Source organism: Stenella coeruleoalba (genome assembly GCF_951394435.1).
Source record: "Stenella coeruleoalba genome assembly, chromosome: 12".
Lineage (NCBI taxonomy): Eukaryota > Metazoa > Chordata > Mammalia > Artiodactyla > Delphinidae > Stenella > Stenella coeruleoalba.
Window position 1 is genome coordinate 16,609,666 of NC_137158.1, and position 15,073 is coordinate 16,624,738.

Genomic DNA, 15,073 nt, shown 5'->3' on the forward strand with positions numbered 1-15,073 from the left:
TTGTGTAAGGGAATTGACTGGGTTGTATGTGCACCACAACTTTGGAAAAAGACTGCTAACATTCCTTAAGCCACACTGGAATTCAAGACCAAAATACTTAACTCCTCCAATGGTTGAGTCTAAATTGTGCAACCACTATGCTGCCAGAGTTTCCTCTGGTTATGACTTGTTACAGATGCAAGTGCCACATGTCACTGAGAAATCGTAACAGCTTGGTCATGTCAACTGAGGAAATATGGATTCAAAGAATTTGCTCTTTACAGCATTTTTCAGAACAAACCACTTTGTGGTCAGCGAAGGGATTACATCTGGGGTGTCCGAAAATAAAGTCATTTCAAAAGCAGGATGAAATGAAAGGACTTAAAATAGCATGTGTAGGGATAGGTTATTTTATTCCCAAGAAGGCATGACAGTTTTGGACACTTAGTTAGCACAGCAGGTGATGACAATGAAACCTAAGAAACCTGATCACTTTAACATGATCTTCTGCAAGGGTCTTAAAACTACCATCTGATTAATTCACATTCCAGTGAATTTTTCTTTTCTTGATGTCTGCAGTATTATTGAACCCAAGTTCATGTGCCCCAGCAAGCCAAAATGATGGAGTTTGGAGCAGAGAAAGGTTTATTGCAAGGGCCAAGCAAAGAGAATGGGCAGCTCTTGCTCAAAAGATTTGAATTCCCCTGTGGTTTTCAGGGAAGAGTTTTTAAAGGCAAAATTTGGGGTGAGCATTGCAGGGTGTGTGACTTTCTTCTGATTGGTTGGTGGGGAGGTAACAAGGTGGCTGCCAGGAGTCTTAGTCTTCAGGCTTCTTGTTCCAGCCAGTCTGGGATCCACGTACTTGTGCTCAGCCTGAAGTTACCAACCTCCACCTGGGTGGGGGTCTTAGTTATTACAGAAGAACTCAGAGATATGCATCAGATTGTTATGTATATCCCATGAGGAGGAGCTAGGACTCTGCTTTATGCCTGCACTATTGTTTCTTGACTACTTTTCCTTTGTTTCTGCATTCCCTCAGTCCCCTAATTAGTAACTGTTTGAATCTGCCCTTTGGAGGGCAGGTCTAGGAGGCTAAAGCCTTTTCCCTACAAACAAGAAGCAGGAGACACAGAAAGGATTTTGTACCCCAGGAGGGCCCCGCAGGGTCCTGCTTGGTTTCAACAGTACTGTTTGTTATAGGTGGAAAAGGGTAAGACAGTGTTGTGAGTTGAAACCTCTTTCTCTTGGTTTGAAAAATCAAATGAGACAAATATAATATTGTTGTTTTCAAAGCAATAGGATTTCTTTTCCTGTTTAGAGGCTGATGGGAATGTTTCCTTCAACTTTGTATGTAAGAAACAAGAACCTACTTTTCTGTTTCATTTCGGACCTTCCTGGCAAAGACTTACTGCTGACACGGGTCTGGAACAGGCTGGTATTTTCCTCCTGGGTTATACTTTAGCAGAGTTGTATTATGAATTCAGCTCCCACATGCATAATCATCCTACTTTGCAACCAGGCAAGGTAAAGATGGACTACTTATATCTGTGCTAGATTTTCTGGAAACAGGAAGAAAAATGTTTTCTAGAACAGTAACAAGGAAAAACAGTAAGAATGTGTCTGTCAGGGACTGAGGATTTCTTTGTAATTAATGATAGTGTTTGTATGAGGTGATTTGATAACTGCATCCTATAATCTGTTGAATCCATTTTGCCTCCTTGGCTGGGCACAATCATTTCTAGAAACTAGAGTTTAGCTTCATTTATTTTCTTCATTGTTTTACTGTTGTCCTCTTATTTTACCTTTATTACTTGTTTCCTTCTGTTTAATTTGGGTTTAATTCGCTTATTAAAATGAAATTTTAGATCACTGATTTGAGAATGTCTTTTCTATATAAATCATGTAATACTATACATTTTCCTCTAAGCATTGCTTTAGCTGCTCTCTACCATTCAGTATGTTGTATTTTAATTTTCATTAAGTTAAAAATGTTTGAAAATATTCCATGAGATATCTTCTTTGACTCCTGGGTTATTTAGAAGCATGTTTTAAAATTTTTCCAAATCTTTGGGGGATTTTTCAAACATCTTTCTATTTTTAATTTCTAGTTTAATTATCTTGTGGTCACAAAACATACTTTATAAGAATTCTACTTTATAAAAATTTATTGAGTCTTTTTTATGTCCCAGAATATACTCTATTTTGTAAATGTTTTGTGTGCATTTGGAAGAAAAAAAAAGTGTATTCTACTGTTGTTGGGGAGAATATTCTATAAGTATCAGTTAGGTCAAGTTAGTTGATAGTGTTGTTCATGTTTTCTATATCCTATTGATTTTTTTGTCTAATTGCTCTATGTTATTGGAAGAAAGTTTTTGAAACATTTCAGCTGTAATTTAGGATTGTCTATTTCTCTTTTCAATTTTATCAATATTTGGTTCATGTATTTTAAAGTTCAAAATGTATTTGTATACATATTAGGTGTACAAACATTTAGAATTATTACATCCTTTAGATGAATTGATCCCACATTAATTATGAAGTGTCCCCTTTTACTCCTGTTAACATTTCTTATTCTAAAAATCTGCTTCATCTGAAATTAATATATCCATTCCAACTTTATTATGCTTAGTATTTGCATAGTATATTTTATTCCATTCTTTTATTTTTAACTTATTTGTGTCTTCAAATTTTAAGTGGCTTTCTTGTAGACAGAATAAAATTGGGTAGTTCTTTTAAGTTCAGTTTGATGATCTCTGACTTTTAAATGGAACATTTAGCCATTTGCATAGGTTTTTTTCTTATTTTTTATTTTCTATTTGTCCTATCTATTCCTTGATACTTTATTCCTATTTTCTGCCTTCATTTAAGTTAAGTACTTTTATGATTCATTTTATCTTCTTTATTGGCTTTTATTTTTCTCAGCAGTTGCTTTAAGGTTTAGAGTACACACCTTTAACTTATCATAGTCTACTTGCAAATAATGTTACACCACTACATACAGTGTAAGAATCTTACTGTAGTATACTTTCATTTTCTTCTTCCTGACCTTTTTACTATTGCAGTGATCGATGCTTCTACATGCTCTAAATCCCCAAATACATTATTATTTTTGCTTTGAATAATTATCTTTTAAAGATATTTATAAATGAGAAAACCAATTTTTAAAAGGATTTTACATTTACCCGTATGTTTGCCATTTTCAGCATTCTTTATTCTTTTCTGTAGATTTTAGTTTCCACCTGTTACCATTTTCCTCTGCCCAAGCACTTCCTTTAATATTGGTTTTTGTGCATGTTTGATGGCAATGAATTTTCTCAGCTTTCTTTCTTTCTTTCTTTTTTTCTTTCCTTTTCATCTGAAAAACAACCTTTTTTTATGTGTTCATTTTTGCCAGATGTTTTTGCTCTTTATAGAATTATTAAGTTCTTAAAAGATGTTATACCATTGTGTTCTGGCTTCTGTACTTCTTGACAAAAATTCTGCTATAATCATATCTTTGTTTGGAAAAATATATTTTCTCCAACATGGCTGATTTTAAGATATTTTTTCCTTTATCACTGGTTTTCAGTAATTTTGTATGATGTGCAGTTGTGTGAATTTCTTTTTCTTTCTTTTGCTTTGGATTTGTTAAACTTCTTGGATATCTGGGTTAATTGGTTTTATCAAATTTGGAAAAACGTCAGCCATTATTTCTTTACTAGTTATCCATTTTATACATATTAGTGTATATATGTCAATCCCAATCTCCCAATCCATCACACCATTATTTCTTTAAATATTTTCTCCCTTCCCCCTACATTCCCATATCTGTGATTCCAATTGTACATACTCTAGACCACTTGTTATTGTTTCACAGGTCACTAATGCTTTTTTTTTTTTTTTTTTTTTTGGTGGGGGAAGTGTCTTTTTTAGTCTTTTTACCTCTCTTGCTTCCTTTTGAATCGTTTATATTCCTATGTTTTGGATTCACTGATCTTTTGTATAATCTATTGTTAATCACATACAATATAATTTTTTCAATTTCAGATATTGCTATTTTCATCTCATGAACTTCTGTTTGGGTCTTTTTCATATCTTCCATTTTTCTTTTCATCATTTTAATGTGTTTTTCTAATCCTTGAATTTATGAAGCATTTATAATATTCATAATAGCTGTTCTAAAGTCTTTGTAGTTTCATTACTTCTGTCATATATGGATCTGTTTCTGTTGATTGATTTTTCTCGTGATTATGGGGCAAATATTTTCCTGATTCTTACATGCTGGTAGTTTTTCACTGGATGTTGAATATCATTGTTATATCTTATTTTGTTTTGTTTTTTAATTTCTTTAAAGAGTGTTGATTTTGTTCTGATGTACAGTTAAGTTATTTGGAACTAGTTTGATCCTTCTGAGGCTTTCCTGAATCCAGAGAAGCCTTTTGTCTCAAGCTAACTTAGCCCCACTACTAAGGCAATACCCTTCTGGCCATTCTACTCATTTTCCTGTATATTATAAAGTCTCTCTACTCTGGCTGGGGGGAACGTGAACTATTCCCAGCCCTATTTGAGCTCTACCACTTGTTCACCTTCTGCTCTTCAGTGGTTCTTTCCCTGGCTTTGGGTAGTTTCTTCTTTTGCATTCCAGAGCTGTGCTCAGTCATAGACTCAATGGTATTTTTCCATAGCTCTTTGGAGCTCTCTCTCTGTGCAGCTTTATCCTCTCCAGTACTCTTTTCTACAAAGTCTAGCTATCTTGAGCTTCTTGACCACTAATCTCAAATTTAGGAAGACTGCCAGGTTCTGTTTGGATTTCCCCACTCTGTACTTCAACCTGGAAACTTCTAGGCTGTAAGTTGGAGCACTTGTAGAGTTTTTCTCATGTGTTTCCCTTCTCTCAGGGATCATAGTTCTGTGAGGTTTATTATCCAATGTTTTAGAACCACTGCTTCCTATGTAGCTGTCTCACGGCTACCAATGGGAGTCTCCAGCTGGAGACAGTCATGTCATTCCTCAACTGTTATATCTCATTGGATTTTTTATATTCAGGAGCCAGTATAGAGTAACAAGAAAGAATCAGGCCATGGAAACAGACAATCCAGGCCTCAGCCATAGCTCTATTTAAGTATGAATTAATTTAATTATTCAATTTATTCATGACTGTATTCTTTTATTTTTATAATTTTTAGTGACTATTACTTTGTGCTAGGCATTGTGCTATTTTCCAGCTTTAGTTCATCATCTATAAAATAGGGAGAAATAACACCTACCTCATTGTGGTAGATTGCAAAAGTGGCCACAAATTATTCCAAGTTTTCTTTCTGATCTTGCATTATGACCTTGCAGCTTCTCCTATCAATTCCTTTACTCATTAAATCTGGGCTGGCCTGTGACTTGCTTGGGTCTGTACACTGTGGTGGAATTGATGTGTGTGACTTCTGAGCCTCGACTTGAGGAGACTTTGCAGGTTTCCTCTCTCTGTCTTAAAACCTTGTGCCTGCCAAGTGATTAGGTCTGAGCTGGCATGCCAAAGAATGATGAAGTGGAAAGATGCATTGGTTATCCTAGCTATGCTAGTTAAGTTACTGTAAACCAGTCAGCCCCAGCCTACCCACTAGTCTATTATTATCAGCACTATACTATATTCCAGCCTCAGTTTATCAGTTTAAGTGAGCCCAGCTAAGAACTATTGAGCAGTATTATGTGGTATCTGTGAACATATTAGTTAGTTGATGTTTTTGACCGACTGAATGGAAGATAAATAAGTTACATAGTTGTACATAGGTTTTTTGTTTTTCTTTTTTTTTTTTTTTTTTTTGCGGTATGCGGACCTCTCACTGTTGTGGCCTCTCCCGTTGCGGAGCACAGGCTCCGGACGCGCAGGCTCAGCGGCCATGGCTCACGGGCCCAGCCGCTCTGCAGCATGTGGGATCTTCCCGGACGGGGGCACGAACCCGTGTCCCCTGCATCAACAGGCGGACTCCCAACCACTGCGCCACCAGGGAAGCCCTACATAGGTATTTTTGAGTAAATAAGTTTTAAATTTCAGCTTAGAAGTCATTTCCTCTGGGAAATTTTGCTGACATCTCTGACTAAATTATATTTCCCAACTATATTCTCTTAGTGCATGCTATATTTATTCTTTATGAGTCAACAATTGAATAATTATTTCTGTAACTCATTAATATCCAACTCCTCTATTCCACAATAAACTCTGCTTCAACATTTATGCCTGACATTTAATGCAGTGCCTGACACTTAGTAGATATTTGGTAAACGTTGTTTAGATGTATGAGTAAGAGGTAAAGTAGGTTAAGGACTGAGAAATGTCACCTGGATTTAATAACAAAGAAGTCATTAACACACACGTTGACAGCAATTTCAGTGGATTGATGGGAAAAGACATGAGACCACAGGTGCATGAATATTGCAAAAAGCATTGAGAAAACAGAAAAGAAACCCAAGTCCAAGTTACTAACTTTATTTCAAAATGCAAATTCATTTTATGCTTGATTATGTTTTTCTTTTAAATTACTAAAATTAAATCTAAAGTGTCAGGTAAAATTATTATTTTTATTAATTTAATCATTAACATGTCTCAGAATCAGCACACAGAGGATCTTAATAAGCAACAAATGCTCTTGTGATACTAACCTCTCTCAGTTTCACTTGCACACTTGTTTTGAATTCTCCAGAATTTGACAGTCAAGAGGACACAGCATAATAGAATAAGGCAATATGTTCAATTTGGTTACTATGGACTAATTGAAGAGGCTCCAGAGAAACGGTCATTTGGATATTTGAATAAAAATCCCATTTAAAATCGATTGAAGATTTACCTTTCAGGACCTGATATGTACATTTCCTTTACTTCTCTTGTGGCAGAAAGGATGCATCTTTGTGTGTTTACCCTCTGCCTTGGAAACTGATTTCATTGTTTTAAGTGTCAGTTTTCATCATCATGTAAAGTGAAACACCAGAATGGAATGGCCTTTACTTTCAGTGACATAAATATTTCAAAAGAAACAGACCTTTTGAGTTCAGGAAAGGGTGTGTCAGATGTACAGGTGTCAGTGCAGGTTAATGTGTTGTCTTTCACCACTGGCCCTCTGGACTGTAATTTGACTTGGCGCACACGTGTGCAGAAGATCGGCCATCTCCATCCTGACTCTCGGAACCACCTCCCTATTAGAAAGCCATCAGACAAATAATTCACTCTCAACCCCATCATCGGCCTCCTAGAGAAAGATTGGGTTGAGATGCTGAGAAAATGAAAGCCAGGCTCTCGAGCAGGCAGTTGGCCTGGGCATATTTTTCCTGCTATGTTGTGCTTCCCATTAAGCAGCTCATGAGTCTTTGTCACAGGTGAGTGACACTGAACTGAAAAGAGAATGATTCCTAATGAAGGGAAGTCCCAGAGACATTTTTGGAAAGGAAAATGTACCAAGCTAAACACAGGAGTACAATATATCTTCAGGTAACAAACATGGGCATGTGAGATGTTTATGAGCATGAAAGAGATTAATCAGAGTAATCTATAAGGGGCAGAGAATGAAGGTGTAAGCTTCTCCAGAAAAAATGTGCCAAGTTTCTTTGAAACATTAGAAGTCTTGTAAAATGGACAGGCTGAAGTAGTTGTCCATTCATTCTCCTTGATTCTTTTCACATAACATTCACTTATTATTTATGACCGTGCTTAAAGAAGCCATCTGGTAAAGTTGATGGTAAACTACCTACTCCTCTGTTCTATGTTGAGAACTGAGACTTCTGTATCACCTTTTAGACGGTCCTTGACTCATGCATACATTCTACAGAATACCTTGTTTATGAGGTCAGAATACAGCAGGCTGCAGTCCTGGAGTTACCTTGATTGGTACTTATTTGTGACTCCCTGCTCCTCTAAAAGCGAGCTGCCAGGCTCAGTAGAGAATGACAGCACATCAGAAGCTCTGGTAACATCTCCAGCAGTAAATCTTGATCGCATTTATGCATCTTACATTGCCGTCATTACTATATTTCCAACGTGCCCTTTTCACATGGTCATTTTATTGCTCCCTTTGAGTTGCCAAAGTTCCCTGACTCCATCTCTCACTGCCAAAGAAGGCATTAAACTCTTCAGCTGGTCTTATCATCTTCCCGAAAACAATAAAGGACCTTTTGTATGCCTTTAGTGAAATGTGTTCAATGTGCCAACAAGACTGGAGTTAGGCCTGTATTGCAGCGCAGGCTTGAGTCCAACTAGAAGGGTTTACGGCTTCCTCTATTCTCTTCTATCCCAGCACAGCTTTGGAATTGACATCTCACTGAATATAGAGCATACATTTGGTGACTTTTCTTCTAGACCCTAAATTCTTTTTAGGCTTATTTGTGTATACTTTCAAAATGTTAAGTTATTACAAATTTGTTTTTGAAAAATGGCACAGAATTGAACAGTCATGAGAAGAAACTGTCACAAATTGAAGAAAAAAGTGTGACAAGTGGGGCGTCCTGGGATTTCATTCTAAGTCATTGCAATATTTAGAGGTCATTTCTGCAGATAAGGAGAGATGACCAGTTCCTTTAGAAGGCGTAGGATGGACCACATAGTAGTAAATACTTAAACAAAAAATCATTGGGAGAAAATTTCTATGTAATTTGAAATGATGTGCTCTGTTTATATCAAAGTTTGTGTGTAATTTACAGCACACGTATGTAAAAACATTGTCTTTTGAATATAGCAATTCTATCTTCTCCTGGATTTGACTTTAGGAAATGCTTTCTCCTTAATTTAGTTTAGTTACTTGAATCACTATTATGATATCTGGAAGTTTAGTAAGTGTGGCAAGACTGATAATTTGACCCAATCTGTTCTCCCCTTCTGTCATGAAAATGGGGTTGTGATTGAGTCCAGGCCTCTTAGCTGGACTGCATTTCCCAGTCCCCCTGCAGTTAAGATGGCCAAGTTCTTGTCAACAGAATGTGAGCAGAAGTGATGTGTCTGGGTCTGGAAATTAAAACATTGAACAAGCCTCCTCTAGACTCTTTCTGGATATGGTAGGTATCTACCTTCTTTTGTGTTCTAGAAGATGGAGGAAAAATAAGGTGGCAAGAACCTGGGTCTTGAATGACTACACCTAGCAGATCTGTCCTGTCCATCAGAACTGCTCATTACAGTTCTGTTACATGAGAAAGAAATTTCTGTATTCTGTAAGCCACTGTATGTTGGGTTCTCTTTGTTGGAGGAGCTCATCCTTTAATATAACAAACACAGTTATAACCCCATTTAATCGGGAAATGATGTGTGCTGCTTATGTCCAGGTTTATGTGTGGTTTTAAAACTTAAGAAACAAATAGACTTCGAAAATGTTTCTGACATATATACGCTACAGGTACTATGTCTAAATAGACAACTAATGAGAACCTGCTGTACAGCACAGGGAACTCTACTCAGTGTTCTGCTATGACTTAAATGGGAAGAAAATCCACAAAAGAGGGGATTTATGTATACATATATCTGAGTCACTTTGCTGTACACTAGAAACTAATACAACATTGTAAAGCAACTATACTTAAATTAAAAAATGATAATAAAATTTAAAAATCTCAAAAAAATGTTTCTTCTCTAATTGGAGATACAAACACCCCTGTACATTTTTCATAATTTATTTTTTCATACATAGATAATAAAAAGTTTTCTCCTTTATTATCCAGTGTTGATGAGAGTGTGAGGAATCTTGGACTTTTATACGGCGTGGGGTGTAATTATTACAGTCTTTTTGAAGCTCTTTGGTGGTTATCCATCAGAAACAAAACCTGAATCACCTTCGGGTTTTACTTCTTGAAACCTGCCTTCCAGAAAGTTTGCATATGTGAAAAGACAAGAATTGCAGAGATTTTTTTGTAACAGGAAAAACTGTAGACAACCCAAACATCTAACGATACAGAAATGATTACATGGATTATGGGGAAATCCATGCTATGAGATCCTCATTAAGAAAGATGAGACATGGTCACATATTCGGACGTGGAAAGATGACTAGGAAGTAGTAAAATAAATGCCTCAGTGTGCATATTATGACACTACTTAAGTAAAAATGCCTATGGGGGTGTGTGTATATGTGTGTTTCTGAGAGCGTATTTGATCAGAGGAAGAAATGGAGGCTGCAATAATATGCTTTTGTGCTCCTTCATTTTCTGCAGTATATAACATATAATGGAAGCCAGATGTTGACCCAGATATAAGGAGCTTCATCCATCCCATCATCCCAAGTGTGAAAAGCTGCATTCGCCTGAATCAATACATTTGTGACCTGACCTGGAAAAGCATAGGAAGATAGTGCATCAAAGTTACTTCCATCAAGGTGAAGGGGATTTGTGGCATAGCTTGGAACACAAAGGGGGACTATATCACTTTTCCATTCTATATCCTTCTCTGTCCTTTGACTTTTAAAGTATGTCCCATGGCTCCCCAACTCAAATACAGCGTAATATTTAGAACCACAAAATATTTAAAGTGTTTGGTGAAAATGTATGCACCGTAGGAACTTTTTAAGAGTGTCAGATACTAATGCTGTGATGGAATTTAATATCTCAAAACCACGGGCTTCAAAGAAATTAGACTTGATCTAAGCCTCCGGGTCAGAAATAAAATAAAAATGGAAAATATGACTTATACTGGAACTCTTCAAGCAACTTTTGGCTTTTTCTGTGAGAACACTACAGCTTCCCTGTTGGTAAACTTGGGAATAATGGAGAAAGTCTTGTGAGCTGGGAGCTTCTAGGCTGAATGTTTAACTGCAGCTGGGAGATAGCTGTTCCAAAGAGAGTTGAAGACAACACCAGGTTAACAAGCAGACAAGACTGTTAAATGTGGCTTTTAAAAAGCCAGGCCCTTTGCAAAAAGGGAGGTGGATACACATCCCATCCCTTGTTAAGTTTTCAAAGAAGAGATAAATGAGTATTATTATTTTTGTAAAATTTTATTGAAGTATAGTTGCTTTACAATGTTATGTTAATTTCTGCTGTCCAGCAAAGTGAATAAATGAGTATGCTTTAGGATTAATAATAATGCTTTGAAGCTTCCTTTTCAGAAACAAAAATTAAAGGGAACAACACCTTGAACTATTATTTTAACTGCTTAGTGATGTATCTATATATACGTTATATATAGATATATAATGCATATATATCACATCATATATATATATATTTTTTTAAACTGAACTTTGTGGTGGTTTTAAACATTTTATTCAGGGCCAACTATAATATGAACATGGAATAGGTCTCAACTTCTGAGACAGTAGGATTTTCAGAAGTTTAGAAATTCAAACTCATATAAAATCAAATATTATTTTAAATGCTCTTAACCGCTAAGGAAAATAAAACCATACCCAAACCTTCCTTTTCTCATCTAGTAATATTATGGGTGGGTATGTTAAAATCATTTAAATAAGTTAAAAGGAAGCTCACATCCAAAGGTTATTTCCACAGGCTACTCTGGAAAGTACCAGTGCTTGGCATGAGTGGTTCTAGACTGTTCTGCCAGAGCGTTCAGTAGAGTAGTGACAGTCAACCTCCAGTTTGGATTGTCCTAGTGTAAAAGTAGAATATATTCTCGGGAAAAGCAAGCATGCTATCAGGTGTTCATTCAACACATATTCATGAATCCCCATATGGGTTTAGGGAAAGAAAGGTTAACTACGCTGTAGGTTTCCCCCAAAGGGAAAGAGAGTATTAATCAAAAACTTATAAGGTGAAAGCACTATAAATAATGCTATTAAAATTCTTTGGGATCTTAAGTAAGGGTAGAAAACCCCCTCTAATGTGTTAATGGTTTCACAGAGGAGGTGACATTTAAAAGAGTCTTTCAGGATACCTAGGATTATCACCAAATACAGAAAGAGACAGGTGAAGTAGAGGCATGGGCGTATAGCACGTCTTAAATACAGACTGTATGTAAGAACGTGAAATTATAACAGGGTAGCATTTTGAAAAATTAGATTGTTACATTCTATAGGAATGTTACATTCTACAGGAATGTTACATTCTACAGGAATGTACAGGAATTCTACAGCAAATGCACTGGGTTGTGCCATCTGGTAAGGGAGCAAGTGACTAATGTAGTCAGACCTCAGTGTATGGTCAGGGTCCAAAGAGTGGTCAGAGCTAAGAGGAGCCTGAGTTGTCCAAGAAACTTTATAAAGTCAGCAGAGACCAGGCCGACAGATCATTGGCAAGGACACTCTAGGGATCTAAGGACCACCTTTCCCAGCTCTTGAAAAGCACTGAGAAAGACACCAACATCCAGTGCCAACCCCTTTTTCCCTTGCCATTAGTGAGGTTGAAAAAGCCGGCTAATCACTTTCGATTCGTCGCTTACCGACTGGGGTGAATATTTGACCAAGTATTGATCAATGAGCTATAAGTGGAATTTGCTGGGGGTGGCTTTTGTATAATGATTTTTTATCTGGATAAGATAGGGATATGGCTGGGAGCATGCTCCTGAAGCTTCCTTTCTTTGTCCACGAAGCTAGAAATCTGAGGAAAATGCCACTATGCTAAGCGTGTGGAGTGAAAACCAGAAAGAGCTTCTCATCCATGTTAGCACAGAACAGATAAACTAACAACAGCACTTACTGATCTTTGGATTTTTTTGTCATGGAAAAACAAACTCCTATTTATTTAGGCCACAGTTAATCATCTGATCTATAATTTTCAGCCTTTTCATCAAAAGTTTATCAAAAATTTTACTGTCTGATAATCATGTAAGTTTATTGAGAGTCTATCTAATGAACGGTGAGCAAGGTCCTACCCTAATCTCATATATATAGATGTCTAGAAGACAGATGTCTCTGCTGGAGTCATCTAAGCCAAGACTCAGTTATCTAAGAGTGATTGAAGCAAGCTGAAGATTTCAACTTTTTTTCTCTCCAAAATAAATCATATTTTCCGCTACTCTACAAATTGTAATATGGGTAAATTGCTAGCCCTATCACAAAATGTTTAGAAATTATGAGATTCAGTGAGCTGGAAAAATATTTTTTTTAGTGTCAGGAGTTGAACCGGAGGAGAATGAGATAGGAAGGTTAAGTGGCAGCCAGATTGTGAAGAAACTTGTATGCTGCAATTTAAACACGGATTTTGAAAAGAATATATGTATAAAACTGAATAACTTTGCTGTACACCTGAAACTGACACATTGTAAATAACTGTATTTCCATAAAAATTTTTGAAAAATAATTTAAAATTAAAATTTAAAAAATGGACTCTGACTTGTAGGTCATTGGGAATCATGGAAAAGTTTAAAATAGGAGATTAATACCAAATTAACATTTTAGGAGGATTGTTTTGGTAACTATGTAGAAGGAAGATTGGAGGGGACATAGAACAGGGACAATGAGAATTATAAAGAAGATAATGTAGTTACATGTTAACTTCATACCTGGAATGTGGTTATTGATACTTGTTGAAAGAATTTAACCTTTAGTTCTTGATTTGCCTAAAATTGTCAACATATTAAATATCAGATATAGATGACAAAAACTCAAGATTTAAGTCTTTGTTTAAAATTATTTTAATATAATCAAAATATTTGCTAATAACACTTCTTTTTTCATGACTAAATAAAAGCAAACAACTGTTAGATTTTTAAATTGCAATTTATGTGAACTTGCATGTATTAGCTTCATCTCAGCAGGTGCACAAGAACTGTTTAATGACTGACAGGCTGAATTGAATTCAACAACTTTTTACTGTATTCATTGCATTTTCAAACAGTTTTTCTAACATCTTGCCTATGGATTTGGCCACTATAACACCCAGCTTTTCTGAGGCAAATACAGTTTCCAATTTTGTGTCCTAATCTCATAAACATATTTTTCCTTGTCAAATCACAGGTTTCACTTTTTGTTTCAGAAATGTTAGTCTGTATTCTTATACTATAATAAACCTAAGAAATGTCACAAATGATCACATTGCTTATAGTTTCTTTGCCTTTTTGCTATAGAAACAAATGAAACAAAATGACCCCCAATTCTCAATGTCTCAGTTATGTATATAGAAATGAATATCCTAAAACAATCCTCTGAGTCCTTTTAACCTGTAAGCTTCTATTTTCAAGCAGTAACCACCTTCAGTGTGAGACAAGTGCCCCCTTGCCTCTTGTTTAGATCTCCTCTAACTGCCAAGATTAAACATTTAACTACCTGTAGTTTATAAAAAATTTATCCAACCATTGCCTAAAATAGGTCTGTGTTTGTTGTTGCGCTTTTATTTATTTATTTTTCTAAAGGACAAGACCCATGAGGATTCATCCACAGAGCTGGTAAGACTGTTGGTGACTGCTCGTTCCCATGGTGGAGTGAGCTGCATGTGAAGGAAGCAGGGGAGAGAGGAAGCAGCATGGCTGTAAGCATATCTGCATCTATAGTTACGTTATAGTGTAAAATAGAGCTGCCATACGAGCCAGCAATCCCACTTGTGGGCATATATCCGGAGAAAAACATGGTTCAAAAGGAGGCATGCACCCCAGTGTTCATGGCAGCGCTGTTTACAATAGCCAAGACATGGAAGCAACCTCAATGATCATCAGCAGAAGAATGGATAAAGAAGATGTGGTAGATATACACAATGGAATATTAGCCATTAAAAAGAATGAAATAATGTCATTTGCAGCAAAATGGATGGACCTGGAGATTATCACACTAAGTAGGTTGGACAGAGAAAGACAAATACCATATGATATCGCTTATATGTGGAATCTAAAAAAAATGTTGCAAATAAACTTATTTACAAAACAGAAACAGACTCGCAGACTTAGAGAAGGAACTTAATATTTACTGGTGGGGAAGGGTAGTTTGGGATTTTGGTATTGACATGCACACACTGCTATATTTAAAATGGATAAATAACAAGGACCTACTGTAAAAAAAAATTAAAATAATAAAATTAAAAAAAAATTTTTTTAAATGTAAAAAAAACCCCCAATAAACAGAAACCTCAACTAAATAGAGCTGGGAGACCAGAAGGGGGAGTTCTCATGCCCTGAGGTAATAGCAGAGCCCAACAGGAAGGACTCAGCCAATAGAAAGCTACGGACTCATGTTTTCTACAGCCGTCCCAACTTCCTTCCCCCCGCCCC

General features: G+C 36.2%; 1 protein-coding gene across 1 annotated transcript in view; it reads left to right on the forward strand.

The window, feature by feature from the left end:
* BCKDHB (branched chain keto acid dehydrogenase E1 subunit beta) overlaps positions 1-14,106 on the forward strand; it is a 283,718-nt gene extending 269,612 nt beyond the window's left edge. The window contains exon 11 of the mRNA XM_079939005.1: positions 10,135-14,106. The gene's annotated coding sequence lies outside the window, so the exon portion shown is untranslated. The remainder of the gene's footprint in view (positions 1-10,134) is intronic.
* Positions 14,107-15,073: the final 967 nt, after the last annotated feature.